We start from the raw sequence: 12,822 nt of genomic DNA, 5'->3' as shown, positions 1-12,822 counted from the left end.
GTTTTGCTTTCTTCCTCAGAATATCACCTTGGGTGAGCCAGCATCCTAGGGCCAGCCCTTCTCATGAACAACTCACAGCTCCTAGAATCAGTGTCAGCTCCCCTGACACCACTCCTCAGGGCTTAAAATCAGAGGGACAACTGTGTCTTTCTCCTTTAAGAGCAAGTTGTTTTAAAGCAGGGACACCCCTTATGCCCCTCTCTTCATGCAGCTTTCTTCTATGAACAGAAGCAGCACAAAGTCCTCACCAGACCACGGTTCTGCTTCATCTTCCAGAACCACGGAGCAAAAGTACCCCTCCTGTTCTTTATAAGCAACTCAGTCTTGGGTATTCTCTTACTGAAGCAGACCACAGACCAAGAGAGGGAGGTCAGATCTGACTGGCGCTTCAGAAATGTCTGCTTCTCAAATGAGCTTGGTTTTGGGCGAAGGTTCTGAGTTCAGAGTGGGGAAGCAGAAGAAAGAAGGTGGGCATGGTATGGTTCATTCAGCCTCCCTGTATCTGCCCGTGCCACTGCTCATGAAAACTGACTGTCCTACAGCATTCATGGTGTCTGTGGACAAAGATGGCTGACACTGTTTACACACATACTCTGTGCTGTAGTCGCAGCTACCCTGAGAGGCAGGCACTGGTGTGTCCCTATTTGCAGCTGGATTCACTGAAGCAATATGGGTAAGCAATTTGCCCCTGGTCAGAGATGAGAAATGATGGAGCCTGGATTACAGGGAAAGCCATGTGCCTCTAAGCTATTGCCTGGGTAAGTACTGGATTATGAACCACCTTCTTCCGCCATAACTACCTTAAACTGCCAATCCCAGTGTCTTCTGGAACAGGAAGAAGGAACAATGTTATGGGCATGATGTAGAAGGCCTGATTCATGTAGGAGTGTCTAATTCCATCACATTCTTTTTTGGTCAAAAAAAAAAAAAATCTATGAAAGAAATGGGAGGGGAGGCAGAGAGACAAGCTCTAAAAATAAGCTTAGCAATAAACCCAGTTGTGCATTAATTACTCTGGAAGCCATTACAGCTTGAAAACCCCATAACTTTAATGAAGGCTATTATAAGCATAGTGGCAAAATCGTGGAGCTAATTACCAGGCAGTTATTAAGTAGAGCAAAGAGCACCCCGAGACTTGGAGAACACCATCTGGGCAGCAGGGGATGGGTCTACTGGCGATGGTGCAGCCAGGGTTGCAGACTGTTCCTACATTGGCCTCTCAGACCAACGTGGCCTGTCACACGCAGACCATGGGTTCAGCCTAGGTTAGGAGGAATGAGGTGAATGCCCGTGGCATCCACATGGATCTCAGCGTGGTTTCTGGAGCCTTGGATGGAGCAGATAGAAGAACCAACAGAAAGGTTGGTGGAGGCTGGAGGCAAGATGGAGAGAATAGGGTGTTTGAAAACTAAGCAGCATTTGAAAGGGGCTTGATGGTGAGAAAGGACATGTCTGTGTGGACAGGCAGCAGCGGAGGGTCTGCTATGTTCATGATTTCTAATGCTGTGCTCACACGCCTGCTCATGACTGACCCAAGTGACTGCTGCCTCTCTTACCAGCAAGTGCAGACACGGGGACACGGGGAGCATTCACTCCCCTGCTTATTCTCTAAACAGCCCACAGACAGGGACAGTCTATATTGTGGGTAAAGCCCAGTGAGGAATGGCCACTGGATGAAAAGCGTGAGCCAGGCCAGTGGCAGGACAGACCCCAGGGGTGACTATTCTCTCACTATTTATGTCCCTCAGCTCTGCTCTTAGCTTTAGCACGTGGATGTTGGTGGGACTAGTTCTAACGACTTTTCAGTGCTGCCGTTTTAACAACCTGAAGCTATGATGACTGCCGTCTGTGAGGGTGAAGACATGTCCTACATGAGGCAAGAGAGGTCTGGGTGTGTCAGTCCAGACTCAGTTGCAGAGGGCCACCATTTCAGCTCCCTATGGAACTGGGTCACATTGAAAGCCGTAAACTCTTGGAGATAGGCCTGGTTGCGGAGAGCTAGTCACAGGATTTTATTTTTTCCCGCAGGCTTCAAAGAACTGTGGTCTACAGATGAAAATTGGAGGTGTCTGGGGGCTCAAACTCTATCATCCAAGGCTAGAGGAGAAGTTAGGCTGGATAGGTTAGTAGCTGCCTACCCAAGAGGGTCAGAGTAGTGTTTAAGGAGGTGCTCAGTGCTGGCCAACTCCACAGAGACAGAAAGGCTTTCTTCTGAGCCCATGGGTATTTCAACAATACCCCGGCACCTGAAGACAGGCTCATTGATCGCCCTTTGAAAATTATTAATTGTGCATTAAGGTTTTATGCCCAGCAATTCTGTATGTAGTTAGTTAGCTTTTAAATGAGAGGATCCATGAATATGTGTCTTCCAGACTGTGCAGTGTGATGTTCTTCTCCGTGAGATAATTCTTGGCTAGTATGTGTGAGTTTCTAGGCTCAGTCCCCAGCATCATCAAACAAACAAACAACCCCCCATAAATCACTTTGCATCCACATTCAGAAGAATGTAGAACACACTGGGGAGCCTGGGAGCTCTCAGAGGCTATTAAACCTCTTTCTATAGAATCAAGCCAGCTTCTCGGGAAATACTGGAAGTGGGAACCCTGGTGACTGGGGAGATCCCTGGTCCTCAATGGGATGGGGACGAAAACAGAAGGATGAGGAAAACTGATAAGTATAAAGATGGTGAGATGTTGGCCCCAAGCCTGGCATCTCTTTTCCCTACACAGGGCCTCTCTGTAGAAGCAGAGGCACAGACTTTGTCCCAGAGATCTACAGGAGCCCCTAATGGGATCAAGAGATTAGTATTGATTCTGCAGGCACTGCTCAGAGAAAGCCCAATGCCAGAGCTAATCAGCTTGCAGCCCAGTCAATCCATACTTCATTAACCCAGCCCCAGCCCTTCAGCCACAGCATGCTGCCTTGGGCCCACACAGTTCTTCCTGGGGTGCAGGGCATAGACATTGACTGCTCCTGGTATGACAATCCCTTAAATACATAGGCAGCACATAGATCCTTCTGTTCTTCACTCATACGGGGAGGAGGGAGAAGGGGTCTTCTAAGAGTTCCACTCCGCATCCTACCTTGACACATGGTACTTTTGTAAAGCTCAGCTTTTTGATGGTCACAACCGCTCTGCATGGTACAGTGAAGACCTCATCCCCACCTTCCATAGGAGGACATGAGAGCTTGGGGAAGCTTGCTGATACGCTCAGAATCTCAGTGTTAAAATGTAGGTGAGGCTGTGGACCGTGACTTCTGTTCCCTTCAATATCCACTGCACCTGCTTTATATGGGTTCTTCTGACTCTCCTGGTCCATCCTTGGTCTACTCACTGGAGATTTCTGCCACAGGAAGGAGCTATATGGCTGCCAAGGCTGCAGGGATTCTTCGTCCTACTTGTGTGTTGCCTGGAGAGAGGAAGGGTCAGACCAGGGAATGGCAATAACCTCTTTCTTCGTGTCCTGGCCCCTGCTGCTGGGCACTTGTGGGTCTGGTTACCTTTCATCGAGTCTCCTATCTGGGAAACCTAGCCAAGGACTCAGGGAGAAGGGCCATTGTGTCACCGGTCACCCTAGCTTTGGTGTAAAGAATCATTTTCTTTTCTTTCAGCCCAACACTGTCAAAACCCACATGGTTTGTCGATTTTTTTTAAAAAAGGTAATTCCTTTGATTTTTTTTCTGGAAACAGCCTTGAGTTATATTTAGATTATGATTATGTTAAAATTGAAAATAGGGTTTTAGCTTGGCATGGTTCTCTGTGAGGCCAAGTCCTCTCTAGTCCACGGCAGATATTAAAACAGAATACATAATGGTACCGGCTCTGTTTCCTGACGCTACCTGGGTCATGCTAGTGGTTTATAGACCAAACTACAAAAAACATCCACTTTCCACAGAGCTAATGCACAGAAGGACCTGGATCAAACACCCATACTTTGTCCTGTGGAGCCATCACATGTCCATGGGTATGAATAGGCAGAATATTTGCCGGTAACTCACTGCCTGATACTGCAGGACAGGCAGAGACAAGCAGACCACAGAAGCTCGGGAGCTGCTGGAGGATTGAAAACAGCTGGAAATGGTCAGCCAGTCCACAGGGGAGCACCAGTTAAGAGCCACCATACAGCAGAGGTGTGATGGGTGACTGCTTTTGCTGAGGGGACAGTGGTTAGATGGGGGAAGGTGTGTAATATCCAATTGCAGGGCAGTGGCTAGACAGCATAGGGTTATTCAGCCCTTGCCTCTGTGATGTGGGAGGAAGTCTCTATCTGCAAAGAACCTTACATCCTAATCTGAGGAAGAGGTTCAGCTTCTCCCAGCTCCTTGGCCTTCTTCCTGTTATCTCTTCTTCCTTGCCTGGGCTTCTTCTGAAACACACGGCAACTTTAGGAATGGAATGTCACCATCCGCAAGGGAATCAAGTTCATTAGCTATTGCTGTCTAACAAATTACTAATTACTAAGGAACTTAAAATAGCATGTATCTGCTGTCTTCAGTGTCTGAGTCAGGACTCGAGGCCTCGGTCGCCTGTCGCACCAAAGGATTGGCTGGGATGCATTTTTTATCTGTGGGTTTGACTGCAGAAGAATCTATTCCCATGATTACTCAGGTTGTTGGCAAAACTCACAGGTTTACAGGTGCGTACGTCAGATAGCCTGTCTGCGTCACAGTTCTTTGTCACATGGGCCCCCTTTTGTTTGACCTCCTACTGTACCAAGTCAGCAATAAGAGAGTCCAGAGCTACTCGATGTCTGACATGATGCACTGTAACTGTGGCAGTAACAGATCAATGGTTTGGCACTTTCGTGACTGATACTGATATATGAACACACAGAGTTAAAGAGCATGTGGGCCATCTTTAAGACTGCCTGCTTACCACAAACCGCCAGGTCACCCTCGATCCTCAGTTCTTGCCCAACCAATGCTGATCCCAATGGCAACATCAAGAACCAGCCAATCCATGTGTTCTGCCGCTGTCTGTCACCTCTCTGCCTGCTTCTTTTGTTTTCCTCTGCCTGGAAAAAAGGATCCATGGAGGATGGGACAATTGTGCATGAGCTTGGGTCCTGGGCGTCTTGTGGAGCTCTCTTCTCTTTTAAGCTATCATTTCTTCATGGGAATAAAATGGTGCTTCCCCAGGTAGGTTATTAGGTAGTTAGGAGAAACCTAGCATAAATAGTCTGGCATAAATTTGGTAGCAATAAACAGCCACTTCTCTAACTGTGATCTGCTCAGCCTGGGAAGGGTCTGCCATGGGATTCCTAGCTTGCTTTCCTTTGATCATTTTTAGTGAAACCTCAGGTGCTCCCCTAGGGCTCCCTTAAAAGAAGAGGTATAGAAAGAGAGAGACTGAGATAGTCAGAGACAAGCTTCTTCTCAAGGGCTAACATTCAGCCATAGACAAAGTCAGTGTCAAAGCCAGTTCAGGAAAAGGAGCTTACAAATTCTGTGGGAACCATCCCCACAGGGCATCTACTACCCCGTGACCCTTCAGCTGTAAATTTGCCTCCCTTCTGTGGCCTCCACCCTCCTGGGTCTCTTTGTTATGTTTCTGTCAGTGTTTGATGTGCCTGGGGGTGAACATCCATGTCCAGTGGCTATCATGGGAGATGGAAGTCTGGTATCAGATCAGCCATGGTATTCCTACCCGCTGCCCTTGTGATGCTGATGGGGTACAATGTGTCTCAGGTCCCTGCCCCTCATCTTCCTAGATGTAATACTTCTAATTTAAATCAGGAAAGGATTGGTATTAAATTTTCCATTCCGACTTAATTTTTCATTAAGGCTGATGATGAAACACGGAGCACCTCCTGAGTGATTTCACAGTGCAGGAGGGTCTCTTCTCGACACACACATATACTTGCACATGTGTGCATAGGCCTAGCATGCCACCTGATGCCAGCGTGTGAGTTTATAGCTCAGTTTTGGTTATTGCTTCTAAGGCCTCTTGGAGAATCTTGTGATTGGGTCCCTGTTGGAATGAAAAGGTGTCGCATGTGCCCTTAGCTTCCAACACTCAGGCCTGGGATTATCATGAAAGGGATGACGCCAGCATGCCAGTTTGCTCTCTCTGCAGTGCAGAAGTAGGAGGCAGCCTTCTGAAGATTTCACGAGGGTGGCTTCCAAGTTCTTTTGAGCTGTTTATCTCATTTAATCATTAAACCCTTACAACCCCAAAGCATTTTGTTCTTTTTAATAGATGAAAAAGCTGAGCCATGGGGGTGGGGGTTAGATTTCCCCAACTGTCCCAGGTAACAGGTAATGTGGCTCTACAACTTCTCTTCTGGCTGAGGTCTGTTGTGAGCTTCCTGTTGGAGATAGTCTTCTGCCTGAGTAGCAAGTCCTCCCTGTCAGCCCTGTGGCAGAGGGCTCTTCCCTTCTGGGTACTGCAGGTTCGTGCTCAAATGGCAACCAAAAAACTGAGATTCCCTTACCCCTGTGACCTTTGGCTAAAAAAAAAAAAAAATCCCCAATAAGACTAGTTTGAAGGCTCGAGGAGGCAACAGTAAGTCCTGGATTCAACAGATCACCACAGGTAGAGTGTGGAACAGGGCTGGGTATCACCAATGATCCCGGAGCCACTGCTTAATTCCGGCTCAGGTGCTGAGTGTGGGGTGAGTGTGGAGCACACATAAGTGCTTTTCTTTCTTCCTCTTCCCCGAGAGAATCACCAGCCTTGTCCCAGGCTTCATGGTCAACCTTTAGGAGCCAGCGAATACAAATGCTGCCCTTCCCTCGTGCATGATGAACCCTGGCAGCTAGTGAGTCTGACTCGCTCCAAACAGAAGCGTTCTCAATTCCTCTCGCTACCCACCTCACCTTACTCCCCGGAGATAGGCACAGGGCCGGCAGTGTTACTCATTCAGTGCCACAAAGAGACCACACGAGGGTTTCGTACTGCCTTTAGATTCTACACAATGTACCGATTTCTCTTTATTTACTTGCCCATTCTGGTTTTGGAGAATCTCTCCACCCAGCCTACTGCTCTGCTTAGTGCCCCGTGAGAAGGGCTGCTCAGGACATCTGTGGGTACAGCTCTACAGTTGCTGAATACCCACTGGGCCACCACTACCTATAGATGCCTGCTTTGCAGAGGAGGGACTCAGCCTATTTTGCCACCAGGCAGGCAGCAGGGACTACTAGAGCCCCAGTTGCTTCACAACAGCAGTAGCAGAAGCCATGTGGGCAGCCGGCCAGGAAGCCATATCTCTTTCTGTGCCAGGCTACCATGCACCAACAGTTGGCGGAAACTACTCCTAAACAGAGAGGCACCGCAATGCCCCTAGAATCTTTGGCTTCAGAGCTGAAATTGCCCTCTGATAACCTCAGGAAAGAGGACATTCCATGGTTGTGCTGCCTTAATGAAGTGGGGAGTGAAGGTGCTCATGTACAGGGTGGGGCCTGGCATGGATACCTACTTGATCCTTACTAGACCTGGCTACAGGGACCAAACAGGCCATGGACCACAGACTGGGTTTCACCCTACAGCCAAGAGTCTGAACCTTGAGTTTGCTGAAATGGTATGCAGGGCCTTGCAGGCTGTTGTAGAGCTCTTTAACCTAGCAGGGGAAGGGTGCGTCTGCTATACCAGGTTGCTCCCCCATTCTCTGTCTCACATTCCCTTGGTGCTGAAGTCTGTGCTGTGTCTAGAGAAAGGTGCTGGCAAAGTGAGATGCCCCTGAGTCCTGTGCTTTTCCTAGCCTCACCTTCTCCAAGCACAACCATCTATGACTGTACAATCCTCAGGTGTGGAGCCTTCTAAATGGTCACGCACTTGCTGGATTTGGTGTTTGTCCTCCAGGTCAAACCTGTGCATTCCCACCTGGGACCCAGGGCTCAACACAAAGGAGAAACAGCACTGATATGTCTGCAGCTCAGGCTCCCTAACTTCGACCCTCACAAGGCTGTTTGTAGTCAGTTGAGGGAATCCATTGGAAGCATCTGGTTCACAATTAGCACTAACATTACTTAGATCATGAAAGGTAAAACAGCAGTGGCAACAGGCACTATCACCTTGTTTAAAAACAGAACTCCAGGAGTGGGAGGGGGTTCGAGAAGGTAACAAACAGCATTATCAAAGTATATTCTATATGTCCATGAAGATCATAATGAAACATGTTATTACATAAAATTGATATATGCTAATAAAAACTTAAACAATTCGGTTGGAAGTCATCGCCTGGAAGATGTAGAGAAGAGAAACACTTCTATTATTTTCTAGGGGTCAGTACCAGCTTCTTGCTGGTTGGGGTTTCTAGCATATTTCTCCTTCCTTACAATTAGGCAGGGCAGAGTCTTCAGCTCCTGGGAATGTGCATGGTTGGAAATGCTGCAGCATGAGAAATGGGGGTGGCTTAGGGCAGGTTGGCTTCCCATGTATGGGAAGGTGGTGTTGCCTGGAACCTGGCACTCCAGCCCGGTTCACCCTGCTTTTGTTCACAGCATGCTCCTTAACAATGGCCTGAAGCCCAGTTCTGTGCACTCTCCCTATGGTGCTGTGTTTTCAGGCTGAACAGCAGAGGCTTGGGACTAAAGGCCAGAGGAGATGAGAGTTGGACACTGTGGTTTCCCTGGTGCTCTGATGCCTGCTAAAGACTATTTCTTTTTTCTCCTCTTCCTGCACAGGCTAGCCCTGTGTCTCCGTTGAGCTTCCAAGATGCCCACATAGAGAAGGTCTATGGATTTCTGTATGGTCCTATGGCTAAATCTGTATGTCAATGGGGGTATATGACTGTGGTCTCCTGATTGCAATGATTTTCCTGCTCTTTATCCTCAGGCTGTAGGTTTCTGGAAACTTCATTCTTGCTACCTCCCAACTCTAAGCCCCCCTCCTTCTAGTATGCCTTCTCTGTCCCCAAGGTTAATGCTGTGTGGCATCAGCTATCCCTATGGACAGGATAAGAAACAGTTAATATGATGTGCTGATGGTATTTGGTTGAGTGTACTTACAAATGTGTTATTAGCCAGAGTGGCCAGTTTGTGTGTGCCACTCCTCATAAATACAGCAAGTGTGGATGTGATCAATGGAGGGTACCTTAAATCTAAATCTCACATGTGGAGATTATTCTGACATTATCTTTGTGTGCTCTGGACTATATATTACTTGGCAAGCTGCAGGGTGGCTATGTATCACTGCTCATCTCTCTGCAAAGGAGCCTGAACAGTGGAAGACAGATTTGCCTGCTGTATGACCCCAGAGGGCTCCCTAGGGCCTCATGGGATCTCGGTCCAGACAAGGATCCTAAAAGGGAAGCTAGATATCATCTTCAGGGCTCTAGGAAGACAGTGGGGGTGATGATGGCACAGGCCATTGGCATCCCTCTGTGGCCAGGATGTCCATGCGGAAGACTCTTCCCTTGCTAAGCTGTTCGGCTCCCAGGACTGGGAAGGCTATGCCCATCTGGGGAAATGGGCACATGGGGATCCCTAGTAAACACAAGATAGCTGAAAGGAGTGAACAGAGGCCCAAACAGACACCAGATAAAACGGGGGCTCTTGTGCCCGATTTGTGTTCCCATGGTATTTGAAATAGAATTTAGTGCTGATTACCAATATATTTGCTGTGTCTTTCCTGGATCAGGAAGGGCAGCAGGGGCCAAGTACCACTGATGTGGCACTTTGTTTTCAATGGGTTGGTGGAATAGAACCAGTCCACTGACTGGATGATTAAGTGAAATGTTGCATGTGCACATACAACAACAGCCTTACTTACAAAGAAGGGGGTTTCTGACATGTGCTACTACATGGATGAATCTTGAGGACATTAGAAGAGAAACAAACTAGTCACAAAAGGGCAGCTAATGTAAGTTATACTCAAATGGTGTGTACCTAGACAAAGACGGAAGTACAGAACTGGGGTGGGGAGGTGATACTCAACAGACGTAGAGGATCCAGTTGGTAAGATGGAGATGAGTTTTATAAAAGAGTCTATTTGACTACTGAACTGTACACTTAAAACGAGCAAGACAGTAAGTTTTATGTTACAAACTTTTAACACAATAAATTAAAAAGAGCTCTTTGTACACATGACTCAATTAGACCTGGCCAACAGGGATATCCCCGTAGGCTCAGAGCTCTCAAGGAGCAGGTCCGGCAAGCTTTCCTTGAAGCTAGGTTAGCCTTAGTGTCCTACGTGGTCATTGTAGCTTTCTGGTTTGTCTCCTGAGAATGTCACCATGAAGAAATCAGTTCAGGGCACAACAAGGGGTGCACCCCTTTGTACAGTGGGTATTTCTAGGCGACAGCCAGCAGCCTGGCAGTGGAGGAGGCTAAAGCCGTGGCCGCTTGCTCCGAGACACAGAGGGAGATTTATGAGGGGGAGAAGAAGTTAATATCGACAAGTGATGAGTTAGGAGAGTAATACGTCAGCTTAAGTTCAGAAACTCTGACGGAGAAAGAAAACCACATGCCTAGCGGCTGTTCATCATCCTAAGCAGGCGGCAGAGCCAGGGTCCCTGGCCTGTGGCTGAGCAGTATGCATGCCAGAAGGTCAGTCCCTCTCTGCCTCTGAAAAGTGTGTCCGTTTACTGTGAGGCCTTTAGGTAAAGGACAGTGGGGAGAGAGCGAGAGAGCTGAGGGGGCAGGTAGGAAGGCTGTGAGGGATGCTGAGGGGAAGATCTATCTACTAGGATGGCCGCAGAAGTGTCTCTGAGGCACAACATCTTCCTTGATATATGGTTGACTCCATCTACCGCGCTTCCCAGGAGACCAGCTAGGAACAACTCTGGAAGCAACTGTGCTCTGACTGGGTGTCAGGGCAGTGATGACTGAGGGTGGTGAGGATGATCCTCAATCTCTCAGGTGCAAGCAAGCGTATGATTCGCCAATCAGAAGGCTGTAGATCTAGGCTCCGAGTAGTTAGAACCCCCGGAACCGGGTTTTAAGCCACTGAGGATTCCAACCCCTCACCTACCACTGTAGGTGTGTTTGTTCACCAGTGATGGGATGTCAGGGTGTTAGACAAGTCAGAGCACTGTGGGAAGAGACATTTAGGTTTCAGTGGCTTTGGACTAGGGTGGCGTCACTGTGGTATCTGTCCCTTCATATCAGTGTAGGGAATGGTCTGGACTCACTGAGTCTGTGGAAGCCTGGTGGTCCAGGGAGGGCCTGTTCCTTACAGGCTTTCAGTCTTCTGCCACCTCCCACCTTTGGGGCACCAGTTTCCTGAGTGTACTGCGGAAGGCTATGTGGTGTGCCTTTTTGCTGAGTCAGCAGATGTTCTTTGGTCCATGGCTTCCAGACTTCACAGGTTCTGTCATCCAACTGAGTTACGCACACAGATAGGACATTAACTTAGGGCTATGCTTGCTCTTTCACTCACTCGGTTGTTGGGTAGGTGATGGTGAATTCCTGTTTGGCAGGAATCTTTCGGGTCCCTCGCCTCCATAAAGTTCAGGGGCACAGCTTCCTGGTTTTGTTATCCTGAAGACTAGGGATAGAATAGGTCCAGGAAGACACCCCCCAAATCCCTTTATCCCACTCAGCAAGATGCCACAGTCGCTGACTTTGTGGCTGGACTTAGGTGCTGCTTGTGTGTGTGTGTGTATGTGTATGTGTGTGTGTGTGTGTGTGTGTGTGTGTGTGTGTGTGTGTGTGACACAGAGAGAGAGAGACAGAGAAAGAAAGAAAGAGAGGAAGTAAAGAGCCAGCTTTTCCATTTTCTCTACCTTCAGACAGCAAAAGCAGACCCTCTTTGTCTGGCAGCATTGTAAAGACACACTCCCAGTTGTATTTTATCTCAAGAGCTATATTCTATCTCAGGTCAGAAAACAGAGGCCCTGGAGGGATTAGCATTACAAGCAAGGGCAAACGCTGATGGCAGACAGCCTGGCTCAGAGTGGGCTGCTCAGCAAGTACTTCTGTGAATTGCTGAATAAATGAAGAATATAAATTGCTTTCTATTTTCAAATAATAAAACAAACAAACAAACAAAAAAAGCACCCGCCACTGTGCGCTCTGAGCGATTAGCATGAACTGCAATGACTCATCCCCTCTTCACTACCTTAATATTATTCCCATTTTAGAGATGAGGAATCAGGGGCATAGTGGGCTAAGTGGCACCCCAAGGCCATATAACCAAAATGAGGCAGAGGCAGAATATGGGTCTAGCCGCTGTGGCTTCTGTGACCACACTAAGCCAACCCCTCTGTGTATAGGCATGCTCACAACAACTGTTTAAGAGCTTTTTGGGCTGCAGGAAGCATTCCGAATGCTTTGTCCAAGATGGGAGCCACTGGCCACAGGTGGCTCCTGAGTCTTTGAACTACAGTTGGTATGGTGAGGGGCTGCTTAGTGTGCAAAGGGAAGAAGTCTAGCTCACACTCAAGGTAGTTTATCACAAGCTCTGAAGCACAGTTAAACAGCTGGTGGTAATCCTGAGCCTAGAGAGTCCCAGTGGCCAGATTCTTCCACTGCCCTAGAAACAAAGAAGCCGAGCAGGATAGAGAAGACAGAGACTCACCCCTACGACCCAGGCCACACTGTGATATGAGGAGCTGGTCTCTGGCACTGAGTCACTCCTGACCACCAAGACCTTTGTCTCTGTTCAACCCGTCATTGCTTGCTGTTGCCCTCTCTTCACACGAGTACGTGACTGGACTACACAGTTTATGCACATGTGGAGAAAAATCTTGCCCACGGCCCTGCACACTGAGTAGAAGACCTCTGCTCTCTCGGGCATGGTGATTCCTCCAACCCATCCAGCTCTTGATCTAGACTTATATTCTAGATGTTGGTGATGGTGAAGCTGTAATCCCTGCCAGGAATCTGGCTCGGAGTCTGCCTCCTGTACTGCTGTCAGCTGGTGTGTGTGTGCAGGGAACA

The sequence above is a fragment of the Micromys minutus genome (assembly GCF_963924665.1).
Source record: "Micromys minutus genome assembly, chromosome: 16".
Lineage (NCBI taxonomy): Eukaryota > Metazoa > Chordata > Mammalia > Rodentia > Muridae > Micromys > Micromys minutus.
The sequence above is the reverse complement of the archived record's forward strand: the minus strand, read 5'-3'. Positions refer to the sequence as shown.